Genomic DNA, 16530 nt, shown 5'->3' with positions numbered 1-16530 from the left:
AAGGGCCAGGCACAATGACTATGCACCAGTCCAGTCCCACTTAAGTCCTTCATAGACCTCATGCTCGCCCTTTGCGTGGCGGTGCTGTGGAGAACGGGGCAAGACTCCTTTATCCCACCTACTCTCTCATGCATCCATGCAGGGCCAACCACAATTCGTCCCCAATTACTCAAGCTAAATGTTCATGTTAGTTCAACTGTTGGTGTCTGATGGTTAAGTGATGCTACTTTAAATAAAGATAGGGCGGTAGGTCCTGTTTAAAGTGAAAATGTGTTTGCTTTCCACCATGTGTCCCGGGTGAGGTGCATCGGCAGAGCTCTCTGTGGGAGCTTACCCTGACTCCGTCTGCACTATGGTTTAAATTAAAAGTTTCTCCTGAAATTGAGGTAGTAATAATATCAATTTAAAAAAAAAACTGGTGGGTGAATTTAATGGTACAGCATGAATATTAACAGGGAAAATTTACATCTCTGCTTGTGGCTAATCTCCAAGTCTAGCTGGCTAGAGGCACAAGAAAATATATTCATTGGAAAAATGAAAGGCATTCTCAGAACTTAAAGTGCAAGAAAATCATTTTAGAGTCAGGAAAATAAAGCAATATGTTAGGAAAGAATTTAAGGGACAAATTCTCAGTGAGGACAAGTTGGAATAACTCCATTGTCTTTAACTGAGCCATACCTATTTATATCTGCTGAAGATCAGGCCCTAAATTAACAGAATGTTTGATTTTTCCCATTCTCATGGACTTGGGTCACTCAAACTTCGGAAAATATCAAAATTGCTTACAAAAACTATGTTAAAAGAACATTAAGGTTGCAAAGTCAAGCACTCAAAATTTGGAAATGAGAGAAGTAAGTAATTTGGCCCTCTTGTGCATATACATTATGATACAGTCTTTAATTACATGATCAAATATTACTTTTTCCACTAGACCTCTGCATCATTCAGTGCACATGACAGGATGGACCATGCTCTGGGGATTAATTGGGGTTGTGCAGTGAAGGAGCTTGTGGTCTGCAGGACCCTTGCCTCGTTGCAGAAGTTGGAAGGTTTCTAGTGAATGAAGCAGGGCACTGCAGGAGCTAGTTAAGAAACTGGTAGCAGTAGTATGTTGTCATCCTCAATAGATCAGCCACTTAGAGGGTGATGAGACACACAATGTGCAGGTGGGTTTCATAGCTATTTGCTGACAACAAATGAATGGAGAGACTCAGAACTATTGAGTTCCATTCCAGGTTTTGAAGGGGAATGTACTATAGAGAACACAGACCCTTCTGCCTCTATCCCCCACAAGACTGTCCCTAAGACAATTTTATCTGTAACGCCCACCCTCTGACCATTCACACACTCATCATAATCCCAGTCTCCTTGCCTAGCCAGTCCCAGTCTCCTTGCCCAGACAGTATGCCGTCTGGGCTCCTCATCCAAGTCCCAGTCTTCACCCCATGACAGACTCCAGTCCCAGTGATTGTTCTTGGGCTCCGAACCCGAGACCTCCCGCTCACACCAACACCATCCAGACTCCTTGCACAGCCAGTCCCAGTATTTCCCCACCTCCTGGCTCCAAATCAACCCTCTCCACTTCCCCCTAGGCCCGGCTCCTCTCCCTTCTGCATTAGTCAGGCTGCTTCCTCCTTCTCCATGCTTCCTAAGAACCAATGAGCATTAAAAGCACAGGAGCGTCTTTCTGAACTCAGTTCATGTGTGTAGTAATACAATGGTCTGCAGCAGCTGGGAGCAGCAACTGCATGGAAAGTCCAGCTCACCTGAGTAGGGAGCATGGTCAGCATAGATGGAATCTTTGGAGAATTAATCTGCCAAACTCTAAGATGCCTCAGCGATTGTGCAAACTGAGATTTTTCGGAGATATACCTTGGCCAAATTTGGGCAGTTTTTTCAGAGGGACAGCAAAAGTCACAATCCTGACAAAGGCAATGCTCTGCCAAATTTCAATTGCTTGCTCCAAAGTATGGAGGTGCGTCTCAAGAAAACCCTCAAAAGATGTATTTATTTTTTTAAACGTGGGCAAATGTATTTTTCCCTAATCTCATTCTCAGAAATGTCACAGCCATTTCTGGTGAGATTTTCCTACAAAATTCAGGCGGAAGAAGACACCTGGGATGGAAAATTTCAGCCTGAATGATTAACAGACATATTAAGCCTCACTCATTGGGTGTGAGACTCACTCATTAGCATGCTGTCTCCCTCTCACACACATTCCTAAGCTTATCTCACTCATTTTGAGTAAATATATAAAGATTTAAAATATTTTTACTCAATCACTGAAAAAGACAATACATCCAGGGCCTCATGCACGGGGCTTAGAGCTCGGAAAGCGCTTTCCAAGCTTGTTTACTGTGATAACCATGGAGACTACAGGCATACCCCGGGGGGGGGAGAGAGGAAGCTACACCAGGGAGTGGGGGTGTCAAAAAATATGAATTTGCCCAAAAAACCGAGCAGGACTTGATCGGAAGATTGCAGGTTCTGCAAAATACAGTTCAAAATTTAAACCACACTGGACAAATCCATGGCCCTTCATTGTCCCGGTAGCTGGCAAGACTTCTTTTTTAAAATGTACGCTGTGTTGCTGGGAGCTGTTCTGTTTTGCATTGCATATGGAATCCTCACATGCCCTAGAATTTAATATGAATTAGGACATTTAAGTGTTTCATATGCAATATTGAGCAATGTATATTTTTAAAACAAACTATTAAGTGCTGGTTGGATTAAAAACCTGGACTATTGGATGTTGCCAAGGACCAAATCTGAGAGTCCTTGTCTGAAGCAACAATCAAACATGCCACCTGGAAGTCTCACTCTTTGGCCTTGAATCTCACTTCTTGGGACTGCAAATCTCACTCTTAAGGACAGCCAACCCTTGGCATCTCTGGATTAAATGTTGGCAAAGTTATAAGCAACGTGTCTTATAATGGAAAGTATTGGGCAATCTTTATAGGGAGCACTACAAACTCTACCCATAAAACAAATAATACAAATAAAGGAATAGGTCCTCAGCTGGTGTAAACTAGAATATCTTTGTTGGTGTAGCTCCACCTACTTCAATTTAAACCAGCTGAAGATCTGGTCCACTGTTCGTAAATATTAATTAATTCTCACATCACCGTCAAGTACAGTAGGTAAATAAGTTCTGTTATCTGCATTATACAGCTAAAGAAATTGATGCCAATGAGTCCAATGGCCTGTACTGAGTCACTCAATATCAGAGTCTGGATTAAAATGCAGGACTTCCTAGCTTCTGGTGTTTCGCTCGTACAGTAAGAACGTGGCCATCTGACATTGAAGATTACCAGTGGTCCAACTAGCCCGATCGGGCTCCAGCCTGTGGAATGTTTTATCCAGTCCTGTACGTGCCCTGATGTCAGGGCAGGGCGCAGCCCAGAGAGTGCAGAGGGATCCAGTACTATGCAGCCCTGTGGGCCCCCTGTGTCCCTGCTCCCTGTGAAGAGACCTGGCATATGGTCTACAGTCCTCCTCCCTGCAGCTGGCCCACCTGGAGCAGGGAGCTCAGGGAATTGCTAAGGCCTCCAGTCCCCTCCCACCTTGCAGCACCAGGACTCTGGCAGGGGCTCCCCTGCTGGAAGGAGATGTGGGTGCCCCAGCCCATTACCTCCTGTGTGGGCAGTGGCCACGCTGCTGTCTAAGGCATGTTTAGGAAGGGAGGCAGCAGCTACTGGGTCTCTGTGGCCAGGGGATGTGCAGTCAGGGCTGGCACTTCCACTAGGCAACCCGAGGCAGTTGCCTAGGGCGGCAGGATTTGGGGGGCGGCATTTTGCCGCCCTCAGCAGAAATTCGGTGGCAGGGGGTTCTTCCGCTCCGGATCTTCGGCGGAAATTCGGCGGTGGGTCCTTCATTCGCTCCGGGACCCGCTGCCGAAGTGTCCCGAAGACGCAGAACGGAAGGACCCCGCCGCCAAAGACCCCAGGCCCCCTGAATGCTCAGAGGAGGAGCGCTGCCGCCTAGGGCGGCAAAAACCCTGGCGCCACTCCTGTGTGCAGTTGGGCCCCCTAGCCCCGTATCCTGCCTCCCCTATGATCAGTGCAGCCAGAACTCCATTCTGCAAGTTGGGGGAGGGAGAATCTTTACCGCTGCACAAGCCAGAGGGTCTGAGCATATATGTACTGCAGTGAGGCTCCTGCCAGAGTCTCCTCTCTGAGTCAGGATGCAGGGGGTACGGGTACCATTAAAAAAAATTCTGGGTGTGCCCCTGAGTTGATATCTCATTGATATTCAACAAAGAGGTGAGCTAGTACCTTTTTAATTTAAATTTATTACTTCTTAACCCCATTAATGCCTTAATGGCTAAATCCTACAAAAAAAAAGTATCTGATTCTGGAATTATATTTCTGTATATGGTCCGCAGACGTGCTGCAAAACTAGCATCTGGCCCCCAGCATTGACAAGGGAAGGCTAGCTGAAGAGTCTTTAGTATGCCTGCAGGAATTCTATTGGCCTCTCTTCTCCAGTGGTTATAATTTAAGATATTAACAACCCAAAATTATAGCACACAGACAGCAAGTTACAAATGAGTTCAGTAAAATACAGGAAGAAGAGGTCAATGTTACTGAATCTTACTAACGTTCTGCCATCTTTCCATTTGGTAACAAGTAGCCATTTCCTAATACCTCTCACAGCTTTGATTCTGATGGACAGAAAAAAGCAATTATTCGTCAGATAGAAAATCAGCTTAAAAAACAAACTTCAGAAAGGATATTGTTTCATCTGTGAGTTAGTTATTGGCTGCTATGAGATTTTTACAGGTAAGTAACCCTCCTGGGCTTATCAAGCTAAGGGAAGAACTATGTACTTGTTAATAAAATTGAATAATTATGTCTTCCCTGAGTGCTCCAAACATGTTCCATGAATCCTCTGAACTACAACTGAACCTCATCTGCGAACATAACTGGGAAAGGAAAGGGAGAATCTCAGAAGCAACGTGACCTCCAGGACTGCACGGAACTGATAAATCCTGTTCCAGTAAATAATGTACCACTCTTCCCTGCTAAATTATTTATCCAGCCTATTAAACTTTTTGAAAAATTTTAACCAACTAAAGCCAATGTTTAAAGAAAGAATAAAATTCTTTTGAAAACTGTAAATTATAAAGGTTTAAGCATGATTCCTATATCTACCCACAGGACAGTGAAGCAAATGAGCCCTGAAGTCCTAATTTTAGCCACCCCACCAAGCCTCCTTAATCTCACATTATTCTATTTTATGGACCTTTTGCAGATGATGGCCTAGATCTCCAACTGGGTGTAAATCAGCATAGCTTCATTGAGGTCAATGGAGATATGTCAGTTCACACCAGCTGAAGATCTGGTCTTATGTGTCTATTTAGGGGGATCTTCCAAACTGGCTGACCTGTTTGGAATATCAGAGTCCAGTCCTAGCGGATGAGGGCACTCAGCACCTCATAGATTCAGGCATTCAGTACCAAATCTTAGGGCCTATCCCTGCTCCCACAGAAACTAGACAAAACTCCTACAGTATTGACTTCAATGAGAAAAGGATCAAGCCCTTTTTTGTTGTATGTATTAAGATGTCTTTTGAACGGGCAGCATGCATGTATTGTAATGTTTAGAAGAACAATGAAGTGACAATATAATCAACCATGTAACAGAGAAAAACAGAAAATTTTAGTTTTAAGGCAAATACTGACAGATAAAATGTCCCTATGTCAGTAAGATTATCCACCAGGCCATGCTCTCATTGTTCATATTCTATCATTCTAGCAAAGAGTTTTCAGCTGATAAGTTAGCTACTAGCAGAGAGTACTCAGACAAGGCCACGAACGTAATGTGCACATATTGAAAATGACAAGGAAAACTAAAATAAATACTGTACATCAGGACCAACATTAATAAATAATTAGTAATAAAAGGGATTATATAACTGAGGGGCTTTGCACTGAGAGAGAGGCCAAATACACCTTAAAAACTGGAAAAAAAAACCCTGCATACAAATATATTTCATCCTGGAACTGGTATCTTTGTACAGTTGTTGGTTTCCTATTGGATTAAGATATGAAGTAGTTCCACCAACTGAAATCTATTCCCGTTCCCTCCTTAATTACAGGAATTTTAAACAGCTTGCTAACTAGTGTTTCTTATGCTGAACAAGTACAATTAGAGGTTTTATTAGCAACAAAGCAATTGCTCTTCTGAGCACTAGATAACAGTTGAATGAATCCAAACTTTGTTACTATTAACAATTCTAAGGAGAATTGTCTCTTTAATACACAAAAGATACCTTGTTCCCAACCTCCTATCCAGAGCAATCTTCTGCATCATTATCAGGGTCATGAGGGCTTCTTTTCTTACTCAGTCTTACTTTCAAGGCCTCATGTCAAGGCTACCGTTCTAATGGTCAAAGAGCACTAACCCACCTTTGGGCATTTATCAGAACTTCAGAAGGGTTGCCATCACGTAAACTTAAGACAGCAGCCATATTTAAACCAAACCCTACCAAAACATTACACTGCATAGACAAGTCTCCCACCAGGAGGAAGATGAGAGAGAGAGAGAGAGAGAGAGAGAGAGCGCGAGCGCGCGCAAACCACATGTGACAGATTTTAGTCATATTGGTTAATGTACCACTGGAAGGTGCTCAGATACTATGGTGATAAGGATAGTAGAATAAACTATCTATCCATTATTTTTAGTGTTGATCTTTGTTACTCAGAAGAGGTTGGACAGCTGCTTACTTTACCCCAAAAGAAGAGAAAACAGAATACAGATTTAGTCTGATTTATGTTGGCTAGCTCTTATCAGTAGTACCATGAGGTGTCTTTATTATTATAATAAATCAAACTAAGACTGCAGTTCTGGGGAGTTTTCTTGTCCCTTTTAGAGCCCTTGTACTTCAGAGATTTGAAATCTGAACAACTACAGGATGAGAGAGTTCTGTGACTTTGTTTTACTGGAAACCAGCACCTTAGAAATTTCCTTTGTGAAGGAGTGACTTGAAGTCAGCATCTGTAGTTGTCCTTGTGTAATGCATTTTTCCTCCCTCAATTTCTTAGAGTCAGAGGGGAAGAGAAAGAAATGGCTCCTATGTGGCTAAATAGGGTAGCCCAAATTGGTTATGGATTTTATGTTGTTTTGTTGTTGAATCAAAGGAGGAGCTCTGCTAGTGCCTTTCTGTGTCTATTGTAATGAGAATGAACTGAGGGGTAGGGAAGGAAATCTTCCTGGGTGTGGCCACTTCTCACCTGCCTTGACTGACAAGTCAGGTTTTGCCTCCAGAGAGCTGCAAGTGGAGGGATACCCATTGTTATGGATACACAGACTTTTCCTGCAAAGAGAAATGACGATTAACATTAGAACTGATTGAAAATATTTATTCAACAAATAATTTATTTTCCAAATAACAGCAAAAATTAGCAAATACGTTATTTAGCACATACTAATGAACCAGCTTTAATCAGCATAATAATATTTGGGGACGGACAGACGTCAAGAAGTCAATTTAAGTCAATAAACTTACTTTGCCTCCTTAGTGCTCAGTTATATTGTTTTCTACTAAACGCTTGTCTATCTCCTTATGAAATACATTTGACATCACAGGCTTTATAGTACTGCATGCAATAACGACTATTTATGGTTCACATATATGCTCTTTGTGCTACTTTTTAATCTAGCACCTGTGTAATTTTTAATCTATAATCCAGATTAATTTCACATTCCTGATTACATTCTGAAAACTAGATCCGGATTCAATTGTCAACATACAAGATACAAACACACACCATATGCAGAGCAGAGAGCAACATGGATCCACAATCCCTCTTCCATGTTTTGGTCTCCAATGCAATCCCACTGCAGGGACTTTTGAAAAGGTCAACTTCATAAACCTGGAGAATAGGGTGTTAACTAATTATATGCCCCTCTCCACCAAAAAAACCTCAGTGATTCACAATCTTTTATGTATTTATCTTCATAAAATCCCTGTAAGGTAGGGAAGCCCATTCTACAGACGGGAAATTGAAATGGAGAAAGACTAAATAACTTGCCCATGGGTCAAAACAACATAAGAGCGGCCATACTGGGTCAGACCAAAGGTCCATCTAGCCCAGTATCCTGTCTTCCGACAGTGGCCAGGTGCTTCAGAGGGAATGAACAGAACAGTTAATCAACAAGTGATCTATCCCATGTCGCCCATTCCCAACTTTTTACAAACAGAGGCTAGGTACACCATCCAAAGAAGTCTGTAGCATATCAGAGCATTGAAATCAGGTCACTAAAGCCCCAGACTAGCACCCTGACCACCAGACCATAATTTAAACACTTGCACTGTGCTTCCTAATTGTTTTAAAACAATTAGTTCAGAATTACCCTTTTGACATTATCAGAAAGATTTTTATTTTGGACCTAATAGAGAAACAGCTATATCCTATACTAATACAGGTAGACTATGAAATACAGATTGCTGGACTTCACTAGTGCATCCAAATTGGAGCCAGACTATGAAATTAGCAAACAATGCTTTTTTATACTGATGTAAATTTAAGGAGGTAGCTGTATTTTTTTTAAACAGAGGGTTTCATTTACAAAAACAGGGATAAGAATATAGCTGTGTAACCAACATGCTATAAAACAATTTTCACACATTGTGTAGAATCAACACTGGAGTCTTTAGTAACAATAAGATAACATAGCAGCCAACTCAGATCTTCTCCCCAAACTTGACTACTCAGTCTTCTCTTTCCAGAGAATCCTTTCCCATCTCCCTTATATCAGGGAGAGTAATGTGCTGACTGAAGCAGGTAATTCAACTAACATGGGTCCAGATCCACAACTGACTTAAATCAGGCCATCAGCTTTTTCATGATGGGGTGTTTAAGGCAAATAATTATTTTTGCTCACAAACATGACAACTCTGACTCACCAATTTGACAAATATCAGACGTACAACCAAAAACCTGAACACCAAGAATAAAAAGCCTGAACTTTAAAATACTAGCTAGGATATAGGCTCTATCTCAGGAATAGGCAACCTATGGCACGCGTGCCGAAGGTGGCACGTGAGCTGATTTTCAGTGGCACTCACACTGCCCACGTCCTGGCCACTGGTCCGGGGGGCTCTGCATTTTAACTTAATTTTAAATGAAGCTTCTTAAACATTTTAAAAACCTTATTTACTTTACATACAACAATAGTTTAGTTATATATTATAGACTTATAGAAAGAGACCTTCTAAAAACGTTAAAATTTATTACTGGCACGCGAAACCTTCAATTAGAGTGAATAAATGAAAACTCTGCACACCACTTCTGAAAGGCTGCCGACCCCTGCTCTATCTGATTATATTAATCTACAGCACAGTAGTATGCAGACCACTATAAAATACCCATCCTTCCTTTCCTTTTTTCCTCCTTCCTTTATCCCTCTTTTCTTCCTTCCTTAGCAAGCTCATACGAACTCTCTAATGGCTGCCATTTCATATATTCTTTAGGGTAACTAAACAACATATTTAAATCTAATCTGGTTTACTACTAGTTAATATCTAATTTATATGAACGTATGTGTAGGGTTCAGTGTATCAGTGTATTACTAATGCACACTTGCAAGTGATAATTAAATACAGTTGCACATGAATTCTTAGAGAACAGCAAAGAATCCACTTCCCTCCCCGCCCACATGAACCCATTTGAAAGCTGGTGCTGATTCTTTCAAACGTGAACCATTTGCACACACGCTATTCTTGTCAGACTCCTCCACATTCTAGTCACCCGTGAAAGCAGTTTCTGGCTGCCGGTGCTTTAAGCCACTTATCCACCAACATTTTTGTGCACATGTTCTTTTTTGTTCTCACATCTGTGAGAATGCCCATTTAAGCAGAGTACCACATTACCGCTATTTCAGTGAGAGCAGCCACCTTACTTCAGTAGGTGTTTCTTAAGATACTGAATTTGTTTTGTCCTTCTAAGGCTAGGTCTATACTACCCGCCTGAATCGGCGGGTAGAAATCGACCTCTCAGGGATCGAATCCCCGAATCGGCGCTCTTACTCCACCAGCGGAGGTGGTAGTAAGCGCCGCCGACAGAAAGCCGCAGAAGTCGATTTTGCCGCCGTCCTCACAACGGGGTAAGTCGGCTGCGATACGTCGAATTCAGCTACGCTATTCACGTAGCTGAATTTGCGTATCTTAAATCGACTCCCCCCTGTAGTGTAGATGTACCCTCAGTCTAATAGTATTTCTCAATCTAAATGTAAAAACCACAGCATACCTTTAGCTACCATACTTGTAACAGAGTTAATCAAACCACCAGATTTTTATAGCTTCTCTGAAACCAAGCAGTAGCTATGAGGTAAAAGACTAGCAAAGAAGAGTAATAAAATAGTGAAAGAATGGCTGGTTTGTTCTGTCATGGGAGACACATTTAAAGAGCAAATGCAGGATATCATTTGGTTGTCAGTGGGCTATGGGGGCTTATCTGAAAGTTTGATAGCTCATAACTCATGAGCTGCAGGGGCTCAGAACGGTTTTCACACAAGAGATAACTTGCTATATAACACTTCTAAAAATCGACTGAGCTCACTCCATTTCATTCCAAGACAGAATTTCTCTGTAAAACTTTGCAAGTGCTGGAGTTGTTTGTACAGACTGTCCTGAGTCGGGAGCTGTTTAAATAGTGCCATAATTTAAAGGGTTGGCTTCGGTCTGAATTAACAATTCCAAGGTTGGTCCACACTGTCCAATCCAATGACAGAGCCGCATGGGCATTGGATATAAACGACACAGTGTATGCACACAGTAGGATGAGATCAGAAGCTTCTTTAGTTCAGCTATGTGGATTACTTTATAATCCATACCAGTTTTTTAAAACCTACAAATCCCTATATTCAGAATATTTCAGAAGCAGATTATTTGGTAGAAGATACATCTCTCTTGAAGGAGAGGTGGCTTCCAGTAAATCTTGTTCTCCTCTGAGTAGAACCTCTGAACAGCTCAAGAGTTATAGGAGCTATGATCACTTACTTAAACCTGCACAATGACTCACCATAACCTTCCATATTACACAGCAACCTCTTACTGTTTTAAAACACATTTTCTTGTAGCATGCAATGCTGACAGAACACATACAAATATCCAGGATACACAAAACTATCATTTCCTCCAGTACTATAAAACAGGATCATTTCCCCTTGATAATTACAGCCTAAGAGAAACATCGGCTTGTGAACATTATCTGAGATAGACCTGTTGGGATTACTATCAGTTTGCACTACTGCCACAGTGTCTTAGATTATCCACCATGTCTGCATAGCTGGAGCACTGGCCAATATCTTCTTTGCACTTATGTACAGCAAGGAGTTGGCTTCATATGAGCTGCACAGTAGGGGATTTTCTTTTTGAATCCAGACATAATAGCATATGGATGCTTGTCATACATAAAGGGAGATAATTAAAGTATGACATTGCATAGAGTAGGAGAAAGTCTGACAGCTGGGTTCACAGCTGTCCATCCAATGGTTTATTGAATTAAGTGAAGATTCTTATTCCTGTGGCTTTTATTATTAAGAGCTAATTACTGATTAGCTTTAAGATTGAGATATACTCATTTTACATAAAATAAGCAAAGACTAGCTCTGATTCTGCTCTCCTAGACCCTGGTGCCTGTACAGAGCTCCTTGCAAGGCCACCCAGATACACTCAGTAGACAGGTCCAATTGCATTTTTAGGGTGCTCTCACCATTCATGAGTTCCGTGGGTTTAATAAAATGGGTTTCATAGACTCTCCTATGTCTCATTTGCTTCCTCCCCATAAGGCAAAGCCACAGGGGAAGGACAGTGACCTGATATAGGTACACCATGCTACACCATGGTGCAATAGTCACTTCCCCTACTTCTCAGTGAGTAAGGACATTATCTTAACAGTTCTGCCAGCATGGGAGAGGTTTGTAAGTTTATATTTCATGACTAGACAATACAATTTGTATTATGAACAAAGTACATTCTCTCCTGTATATAGATTGCTATAAAATTCTAGGAATGCATTAACACATCTTGAGTAAGAAGTACAGTCTCTTGCAATTGTTCACTATATGTTTTCTGACTAGGCTCCCTCACACTTTTTCCTCAGTGCTGGGCCAAGCAAGTGATTTCCGTATCTTACTCTTCCACTCACATACTTTGCCTTTATTGTATTCCAGTTGTGTGATTAGACATTAGTTCCACATATAGCTGCCTTTTAGTGGCAGATTTTTGTAGCATGCATACACCTTTCCTGTCAGTACTGTGATCTCTTTCAGTGCCTTAACATTCCTGATCATCCGAGACCAATGGTCATTGATGTTTTTGTTTGCAAGGGTTGAATAAAACATAATTCGACACTGGAGGTAAGCTTTTGTTGAATCCTAAACCCAAGTATATGAAAGATCAGTCCCTTGGTTGTGTCCACAGCTTGTGTGGATTTAGATTTGATCTAAAATTTAGAACCAGATTTGCTCTTGCAGTCTGTCCCTTTATAGTGTTCTGGCACAGAAAAGGACAGAGAAAACTGGGGGATCTCCCCAGCTAGGGTGTTCCTAGTGGCCACCTGGCATAGAGCAGGAATAACCTGCTCCTACACAATTCCCAATCCCCACTTTCTCAGCCTCCCGTACAGGAGACACGTCAGGGGCCTGCAGGAGCAGGTGGGAATATTATTGCACTCCAGTTATTCTCCACCTGAGAGTGGCCCCTTGGGGTCTGTAAACAGTCAGCATAGGCTAGAATGGCCCTGGGGTTCTGGCCCTTCTCAGCCATTCTGAGGGGATGTCTACACTTTGAGCTGGGGGTGTGATTCCCAGCTCAAAGAGACATACTTGCACTAGTGCTCACCGAGTTAGTGTAGCCCCAGCAGAGTGAGCGGAAGGATGGGCTAGCCACCCCGAGTACATGCTTGGGTTGCAGATGGGTACCAGGTCTTCTTTCATGTTGGCCTAGCCAACCTCAGACTGAGTACCAGTCCCTCAATTAGACATATTCTATGGCCCTCCAGCTGGATATACTCTATGGCCCCTTTGACAAACACACTGCTTTATTTGCTCACAAGTATTTTGCTTAGTGCTCTGGGTTTCTATTGTTTTTTTATATACTTTGCATTTTTAGGAGCCACAGGCAGAGGAAAAACGTCAATACAATATTATATACAAGTATTAAAAACACAACAGAGATATTACAGTGAAGAACTCTGTGTGTTTGTGTGTGCGCGCGCGCACACATGTGTGCACACACTGTACGGGGAGATTTTGGCAAACCAGTAAAGTGCCTGAAACCACTATGGTTTATTGTTAAAAGTGGCCATGTAGCAAACTCAGCTTGACCAAGGCAGGAGGGGAGGGAGTTTTGGCTGCCACAGAAAGGGCAGCTTGACCCCGCGTCCTTCCTGATAAGAACAGTGTTGAAGTTGCTGAAACATTTTAGAAGAGCAGGATGTGCCCCAGGAATGTCTATTGTGGTCTCAAACTCTGGAAAAACCCACACCTGGTTAATCAATAATCAGAAGGAGCCTCTTGATTGACCATTGGAACTGCTTGCTTAACAAGTTTTCTTTAAGGGACATGTCATTCTATTACTAATGTATAAATAAGGGGGAAAAGTTTGAGGTAGTTGGACTCTTCGGGACTGGTCGCTCCCTCTGGATGCATCTTGTGTTCCCCACCGGCAGACGGGCTGCCACTGTGCCACTCGAGAGCCACACTCCGCTTCGGTAATTATCGAGGGTTGGGGGTGTTACACTAACCTGTTGCAGACGTGTGTAAGTGCTTGAGACTAAGTAAAGTTTAGCTTTAAGTGAAAGCACTCTTGTGTTGTCCTGTTTGTGCCAGCCATCTATCAGTCAGAAGGCCGTGTCTCCCCTGATTTATTTCCTGACACCACCTCGCACAGAGTAAGAGTTACCAAGAGCTTTGGGTTGCAAGAACCGTGGGTAACAACACGTGCACGCTTCACTGCCCTCTACTGGATACCATCAGAACTGCTCAATGGTGAGTCATAGACCCTAGCAACTAAGCAAGATTCTCTTTCAGCTCAAGTGATGGGACTCTGTAATTTCAGAGCCGGAGGACCTGAATTCTATCCCCTACTTTCTCTGTGCATTTTCACCATGGCCAAGGTGTACAACATATTGACAAGTGTGAAGTCCAATGAAGTGGTCATAGCTTTGGTCTGATATTATTCAATCTTAGTCTCTGATCCTTTACGTTATTCCATTCAAGTGCAGAGGTCTGCCAATGCAAAGTGGCTTGCATGACTGGGGCTTTCTGCTGTAACTATCTATATAAACAAGAGAAGGGAGGAAACCAGATTTTTCATTTTGTGGGAAATACTGCAGTTTTGATTTTTTTTCCCATTCTGAAACAAAACCAAAACCAAAAAAGGATAGATGTTTCCAGTGAAACAAATGTTCAAAAAAAGAATCCTTTCAGGATGATCAAAATGTTTTGTTCTGATAAAAACAAAACAGTTCCTTTCAATGTTGACTTCTAAAATTTGATACTCTATGATACAATTTTTAAAATATTTAATTAAAAGGCATTTCGTAATGTAAAATTGAAATATTCCATCTTGAAAAGGCTGAAACAGAATACTTTGACCTTATCGGAATGCACCATTCTGTTCAGCCCTTCCAAAGCATTTTCCAATAGAAGAACATTCTGTAAGAAAAATTCCGAAAGCTCTAGTATAAACCTCATTCAGCTACAGCAATGAAAGAGCTTGTGTCAGGATGTAGATAAATTTTACTCTCAGATATTAAGAAGAAATTATACTGAACGAAGTGAAGGCCTTAAAGAAAAAAACAACATACCATGACATGAATATAAGAAAGAAAAGGATAATGTGCCTAAAATCTTTATAGATGCATCTGGAAGGAAGTGGGAAAAATAAAGTAAGTTCCACCATAAATAATGCAGCATGAAAGTTATCCGATGACTGCAGTGCTATGAAGTTAGATGGGTCTGTAATGATGATAAATATGCTAGTCTTTGGAAAGTGACAGAAAATAATTCCATTACCATTGTGATTTTATTCATGTAGCACAGATATGTTTAAGACACAAAGGGCTTAAAGGCTCAAAAATTAATAAAAAATACACACAGAGCTGTAACATTTTGGATCTGTATATTGGAATGTATTTTCAATCAGCCACTCTTATGAAAACAAGTACCTCATTAATGAGGTATAAACAAATTACAGATGCACTTCTCAGAAGAGGATGTTGTTCTATGAAAGTTGCTATAATTACTGGAGATGACCCTCTAAAAGTATTAGTCATCCCTAGCTGTCAATCTTAGCCAGCCCTTAATAACAGAATGTTCTAACTGCAGGTGTCACAATGCCTGCAACAGCTTACTTAGGAAATCAATGCCAGGTTTACCAAACAAAGGCACCACCTTTCTCCATGCAGACAAGTAAACTAGAAATGTAAGACATACACGCAAGGTCTAGCTAATTAAGAGAGAGAGAGAGTGTCAAATTTATTCCTCTTGCAACTCCGGTGAAGGGTACAGAGTTACACTTGAGGTGAATCTAGCTGTGTGTGAGTGAGAGAGGGAGAAGGATCAGCGTGATGATGTCTTCTTAGTCCTTTTTAGTGTTTTGCCATTTCTTAAGTTGTATTGTCACTTGGTTTTGCAGCATGTTTAAGGGCCTGATCCAACTGTCCTTACAAAGGCAAAACTCCAATTGAAGACAATAGGCATTTTGCCTGAATTACGAGTAACGACCAAAGGATTGGGTTATGCATGTCAGAGTGATGAGTTTTCATTGAAAAATACTTGCGATATCTGTGAACATTTCAAGAGGTGGGGGAAGTGTCAATTTGTACGCAGACGTAAGCTGGTTCTGTGGCCCGAAACACTGCTTGGGATGGGGTCTGAAAAGTTAGCGAAGTATGAGAGATGGGGGGCGGGGAATAGCTGCTATGTCACAAATAAATTAGTAATAACGTGTGTATCATTTGGTTTTAAAAAACACCAAATACTGTACATGGCTGGCACATAGAATTGTGCTTCTGCATGGGCCACGCTGACATAAGTGGTCAAGGGCATGTTGAGTACAGTTGTCTGGGGCAGGCTTCTGACATATTTAAATAGACACCTTTCTGCCTAGGGCTTTCGAACGCCACAGTAGTCTATACAAGAACAAAAAAATCTCTTATCTCAACACAGATATTAACATCAACTAGAAGACAGTTCTGCTAATGCACGTTAAGTGCACAAAGCCACAAAAGACAGTCTATAGCTATTGTACCTCCAGATGTACCTGTTTAACATCTCTCCTTTTTTTCTTTTGGTCTTTTAAACAGTTTTCTTTCTTTCACTTTACTACTGCCATAGAGGAGCCTTTCCCTCCTTCCACCAGTTTCCAGAGAGAAAGATTAGGGGCAATCAGAGTTACGACCCTTCGCCTATATGTCTCTAATTTAAGTTTCAAGAAGTAAAGCAAGGAAGACAAATGACCTGTTTGTTAGAGAGAGAGAGAGAGAGAGAATGCAACACTAATATTAAAGACATATGT

General features: G+C 41.6%; 1 protein-coding gene across 3 annotated transcripts in view; it reads right to left on the bottom strand.

The window, feature by feature from the left end:
- LRP8 (LDL receptor related protein 8) overlaps positions 1-16530 on the bottom strand; it is a 411845-nt gene that overhangs the window by 313167 nt on the left and 82148 nt on the right. Inside the window, exon 2 of one of the 3 annotated variants that reach the window (XM_054036542.1) lies at positions 7235-7317. The exons of the other annotated variants lie outside the window; for them this stretch is intronic. The gene's annotated coding sequence lies outside the window, so the exon portion shown is untranslated. The remainder of the gene's footprint in view (positions 1-7234; positions 7318-16530) is intronic. 3 annotated transcript variants of the gene reach the window in all.

Source organism: Malaclemys terrapin, chromosome 8 (genome assembly GCF_027887155.1).
Source record: "Malaclemys terrapin pileata isolate rMalTer1 chromosome 8, rMalTer1.hap1, whole genome shotgun sequence".
In the NCBI taxonomy this organism is placed as follows: domain Eukaryota; kingdom Metazoa; phylum Chordata; order Testudines; family Emydidae; genus Malaclemys; species Malaclemys terrapin.
This window is presented reverse-complemented; position numbering and strand designations above follow the sequence as displayed.